Genomic DNA, 6,000 nt, shown 5'->3' with positions numbered 1-6,000 from the left:
TTTATTACCACTACTACTAATAGTAGGCTACTAGGACTCTATTCTAATAAGTATTATAGGCTGCTAATACTAGGCAACTAATATTACTATTAATCATAGCTATACTGTTAGGTACCCTAATATAATATATAATATAAAATAGCCTAATATAATAGCATCAAAACCTCCACCCACCTCACGGGAAAGAAAGCAGTTTGAGCCAGACTGTTTATTTATTGTCTTAACCTAGCCTAAGCAATTGACTTTCAATGTAGACATAGAAACAGGAACGTAGAAATGCCCTGCAGTGACTACTACTACTACTATTCTCATTAGGCCTATTATCACCTTGACACGAGTAGAAACTAGGCTACTCGCTCGTCTACAGATCCACTCATGTAGCCGGCTGATTCGACTGACTCGCACTCATAACATAACGTAACCGGTCCGCCCGGCTGATCCAAATGACCCAGGTAGGCTAGCCTACTCAAGCAACTCCATACAGAGCTCGCAATGTTTCGGACTGTCTTCGCGACCTAATTGCATTTTAAAGTAGCTGTGCCCATACAGAAAAATCAAGGGGAAAAATATATTCACATATATGCAGCTACATCCAGCTTATATTTAAATAGATGGCTACAATATATTTAATACATATATAGTACAAGAATGTATATATGCAAGTATGTGGGACCCAGCAATGTAACATGTGGATATCTTAATTGAATATATTCACCATATATGTTCATGTAACCTATTTGCACACAGGCAGTGATGGGTGGGGTTTACAAAATACCTTCAACTTCAAAGTACGTCACTACCAACGTACTCTAAGTCGAATAACGGTTAAAATGTTTGCAGCTTTTTCACTACATAAGCATAACAAACAGCTACTACTAGTCCAAATGTAAAACGTTTGCTCTGGTTAAGTGGAATGGCGGGGAGTATGAGGGCAAAACCAGCATTTTGCCGACTGACTGCATTAGTAAACCTAATGTGACCCCCAGGGGGTGCTCAAGCTCACAATTTGTATAGCTAAGCTAGGCCACCAAACAGAGCTCTCCCTCAAACTATCTAGGCAGGTTATGTCCAATGAAGGAAGAGGAATGGAACTGATGTAATCAAAATATATACATTTATTAGACACTAGACAGACACTATAAATACACTGATCGGCAATCAGGACAAGCAAATGTTCCACATAGGCAACAGTGGATGAAATTCTACAATAAATAACAACGAATGAATAGGTCTTCCAGATGAGTTACAGTGTATAAAGTCAAATACATTAATAAATACTTCACATACACAAATCTAAAGACACTCCAATCTGCAAGAGGCACTTCACACCAAATGGGCCGTACACACAGACACGGCGTTTCACACTTCACACTAGTGAGCACTGCAAACGAAGCACTGTCCCCATAAGAAATATTGCACCATTCCCAGGCCGAACACGTATTACAATGACTGGCAGACAAACAAAACATTTAAGATAACAGGTTACCACCAGCAGGCTTCCCCCTAGGCCCACCTAAGTTCCCAGTAAACATTCAACAGATGTGGTAGGTTTCCGAGGCACACACATACATTAGCCTAATTGAAATAAAACGAAATAGTTAATTCCAGGAAAAACAGTGGCTTGTTGGACAGACGAAGGCAATCCTCCTGTAATAAAAAGCATAAATGGTTTGTAATGCTACGTTTGGTAGCATCGTAGCATAAACGCCAAAGTCAATTGTACGAAGGCCAATATCTTATTCAAATGGCTGCAGTCAGCTGGTTACGCTTTTTAAAACTGCGGCACTACTTCCTATTACTAAATGTAGTAACAATTAAATCAGGACTAAATCTCCGATTGAAAGACTAGCTACGTAAAAGGAGTTGAATGAACTTACGTTTTTAAGACCAGCCAAGATGAATTAGACGAACCAATAAAGTTATACCAGTGTGGATGACTAATAGCTCTCGCCAGCATCAGCGTTGCTTCTGCCCATAGACAATATCAAGACAGGAAACGGTCAGAGCTAAAAATACTACTTGTTACGTCTGAAGGAAAAGGGGAGCAAGTAAACTTACGTTGCTGCAAACCAGTGTGGATTCACTATTCGCTATTATGCGAGCAAAGTAGACTTGAAACTGCGTGTACCATTTACTGGTCACCATACGCACAGACACCAGGCCGAGCTACAAACAAACAATGAACCGTGTTAAGTGCTACTCGATGGAAACAAGTTTAGTGTTAGAGACCAATAGACGTAACCTTCTGAAAAGACTCACGTTCTCCTGTTTGCACAGCTTATTCCACAGCGCTCACTCTTCAACGCACACCGCATTATTGTTCTCCTGTCCGCATCTCACTCCACATTTAAAAGGAAGCGCTACTGGTACCACCTGATCCAAATAATCAGCGTCAGTGGGACGGCCTTCAAGCTGCACTTCCTGTCTCAACCACCCTACCCACTACACTAACGTTAATGAGGAAGACGTTTGTGGAAGACCAAGTCAATGTGATGTCTTGTTAAGTTACAGTATGTGTTTATGTAATGTACATCTGTTTGTCGTATGTAGTATTCATGTGCATGTCGTAGTGTTGCATTTTCTGTAATGTCAATGATATTTGCAAATAAATAAAAAAATAAAATAAAATGAGGGTTGTTTTATGAATTATTCTTCAGCAAATACTGACAAAACTGTAATTAGAATGTTGTAGAATACACATTCTAAAGAATATCTGACCCCATCTAACCATGGAATTTTAGAATCTTGCATTATTGAATCTTGCATAATGGAACATTCTTTTATGTTCAAATTCAAAGAGTGAATTTCTTTGGCTTATTTCAGACTGGTTTGTTGCAAAATTGGTGTCTATTTTTAAATTTTGGCCCTTTGAATCAATGGAAATGGTTGTTGAGTCTTTAAATAGAGCCAATGTGTTTTTGCATGTAAGTATTCCACAATGTTCAAGCTGTACAAACACATAGTTAAGCATTATTCAGCCTAGGAAAGTGGTTTTGGTGTTTAATCTGATTTAGAGGTCACTGAAACATATACATATCACACTAAAGTATCAGTCCATTATTTTCCAAGACTTATAGTAATTGACCTCTTGCCCAGGGGTTGACTGATAGACTGTCTGTCCAATCAGAGGGGCCTGTATGATGCCTCTTCACTTTGCACAATTTAGTCTAAAACAACAATCAGACAGCACAGTATGTTTATGTTAGTGAATGCAGGAAAATTGTGAAGGCAAAGTTGAAGATGGATATGATAATGTCCAAATTCGACAGAAGGGTGCAGATGGGATAACTGCAGCTAGCCTCCAAAAAGGTGACTCTATTGTTGTGACATCTGGCAAAAAGGTGCATGCTATACTAATAAATATAGTTTAAGATTAATAATTAACAATGCATGCCTATGCATGGGTCATGTTTTAACCAAGTTCATAGAACAGTCAAAACTATACATATTCTAAAAGCATATGCACTGTACATGAAATATAGCATCAATCAACGTATGTCCTGTCTTCCTCCATACCATGCATAACACATACTTCTCTATTCTGTATAGGCGATTGAAGTGAACAGCTGATACATTTTGGCCTGCACTATTAAGGGAAACAGATTAAACACCCTATATATTTCTGAAAGCGTATACCCTCTGGAGGAGATATAACACCATTTAAGACATTTCCCATCTTCCTCCATGCCATGCACAATACATTGCCCTCTATTCTGTAAAGGCGAATCTAGTGTAAAGTGGATACATTTTGGCCTATACTGTCCAGGGAAAACAAATTAAACATCCTAAACTATATATTTATTGAAAACATATACCCTCTGGAGGAGATATAACACCATTTAAGACATTTTCCATCTTCCTCCATGCCATGCACAATACATTGCCCTCTATTCTGTAAAGGCGAATCTAGTTTAAAGTGGATTTTGGACAAGTTGTTTGTCAAAATGATGCAATTAGTTTTGGGTCAGACCTTACTTTGCCTACCTATACATAATTACGTTATGCCCTGTTTGCCCATGTTAACAAACAATTTCATTTTTTGTTTGTCTTGATGTAAGTATAATTTTCATGGTGATATGTTAAGGTTAATTTTCCCCCCTATTTGCATGACAAAAATACTGTAGCCTATAGCGCATGAATAGGGTATAAGGAAACGCAAGCACCCACACCATATGTGTATCTAAAAATTACATTTTGCCGTGACTCGAAGAGCTATAAACAGTATCGTAAGGCTGCGTGTATACACATCCGCTTGGAGCTCCAGTGGAATTTTAATTTCATGACGAGAATTATCGGTCTAACCGTTCATGTGCCGTTGAAACGGCGTAAATAGGCGTGGTAAACAAAATCGGATATTTCTTTTACTCAGAGGCGTATCAAGCTTTTTAAAAGTGTGGGGGTTGTGGGATAAGAAAATGAAACAATCTGGCCAAATTATAAATAACTCCCTACAGGGACGTTGTAAGTATTTTCTGAGAGGGGTGCGGACTATATTGGTGTCCGGGACTTTCTCCCCCGAAAAAAATGTGAGATTCTGATTGCTAAACACACCATTGTAATGCAGTTTGGGAGGGACAGAAGAAGCAGTGCCTATGTGTGGCTCATGTGACATGTAGGCCTACATGATCTACCTGCTATCACTTCACTATTTGACACTACCCTACATGGAGACATCTCATGTTATAAATCAAGAAATCATTTCAGAAATTATGTTTTGTGCATGTGGGTTAGCAGGCTACAACAAATTGCCTCACAGATAACAGCCTAATTTCGAGGTATCACTAATAGCCTACCTATTAAATAAATGTAAAGGACACAGAATAGTGACAGAACTGTAAGCTCAAATTCAAAAACGTTTGAAGTCCACCCATTATGCAAAGGGAATGTAAATACATTGTGTTGCATATAGCCAGTTTAATTAATGTCAATTTAAAGATTATGATTAGCAGTTTCTATGTTTTTCCATTGATAGTTACAGGAAGCCACGTTGTTGTTTAAACTATTGTTGCTTCTAGCCCAAGTTACCTCCAGTTTCACTTGCTGCAGGGACACACACATTCATGAGCGCTCATAAGCGTTCTATTTGAGTTCTACACGCTGGAAATCTTGAATCTTGAGTTCTCAGATGTGGAACTCAAATGTGACTTGACGCTTTGTAAGATCAAACTAAGATGTTCTACATGGAACGCGATCGTATTTAAGACAATAAGATCTCCAGTAGATGTAGCACTACGACACATATGACAGTGAAATGCCGACGTTTGTAAGATCAGGCCAAATAAGACGTTCTAAATGGAACGCGATGTAATTAAGCTGATCTTTTCCAAGCGTCTTGAGACATAGCCTATGTGTGCTGACTGGGATATAGTTAATGACACCAAATTTATATGTTTTGATTGGGGAAACTTATAGCCTAGTTTATTTTTGTTTTCAGTCCGCGGTTCCAATTCAGGGCATACTTCCCCGATAACGACGGAGACACGCTCTTAAGAGGGTTTTCTACGATTCATCTTACGATCGTTCGTTTGGTTTTTCCGACTGTTTCCCGAACATGCTCGTAGCGTGAACGCGCATGCACTGCTCTTAAGATGCTCTTAAGGGGAGCTGTCCACGTTAATAGTTCTGAAATATCCTCTGATTTGACGGTGATGTCAGGTGACTGCACGTCACAGCTATAGGCCTACCATTTAAACTTCGGATCTACACATTAATTCACATCAATACGAAAATAGAAACACTTTGACATCTGCATGTAAGCATCCCCAAGTAGGTTATATACCACACAGAGACATAAATAATTGTAATTATTTTAAGATTAGATTGTTGCACCATGCAATAATTTTTCGCGGTGTCAAGAACACGTTTGAAGATAAGAAAGAAGTCGAGAAAGATAGGAAATGTGTAGGCTTAGATTTTGATGCAGTAGGCTACAGACTAAACCACATGTTGCTTTCTCTGCTTTTTACCTCATAGGCCTAATAAAATATAGCCTTCACTTAG

At 38.7% G+C, this 6,000-nt stretch overlaps 1 long non-coding RNA gene across 1 annotated transcript; it reads right to left on the bottom strand.

Moving 5' to 3' along the window:
- Positions 1-1,125: 1,125 nt before the first annotated feature.
- LOC121724230 lies at positions 1,126-2,282 on the bottom strand. The gene is made up of 3 exons (XR_006035166.1): positions 2,059-2,282; positions 1,878-1,968; positions 1,126-1,647 (listed from the first exon to the last, which is right to left on the bottom strand). It is a non-coding gene; the product is annotated as an uncharacterized LOC121724230 (long non-coding RNA).
- Positions 2,283-6,000: the final 3,718 nt, after the last annotated feature.

Source organism: Alosa sapidissima, chromosome 11 (genome assembly GCF_018492685.1).
Source record: "Alosa sapidissima isolate fAloSap1 chromosome 11, fAloSap1.pri, whole genome shotgun sequence".
Lineage (NCBI taxonomy): Eukaryota > Metazoa > Chordata > Actinopteri > Clupeiformes > Clupeidae > Alosa > Alosa sapidissima.
The sequence above is the reverse complement of the archived record's forward strand: the minus strand, read 5'-3'. Positions and strand labels throughout refer to the sequence as shown.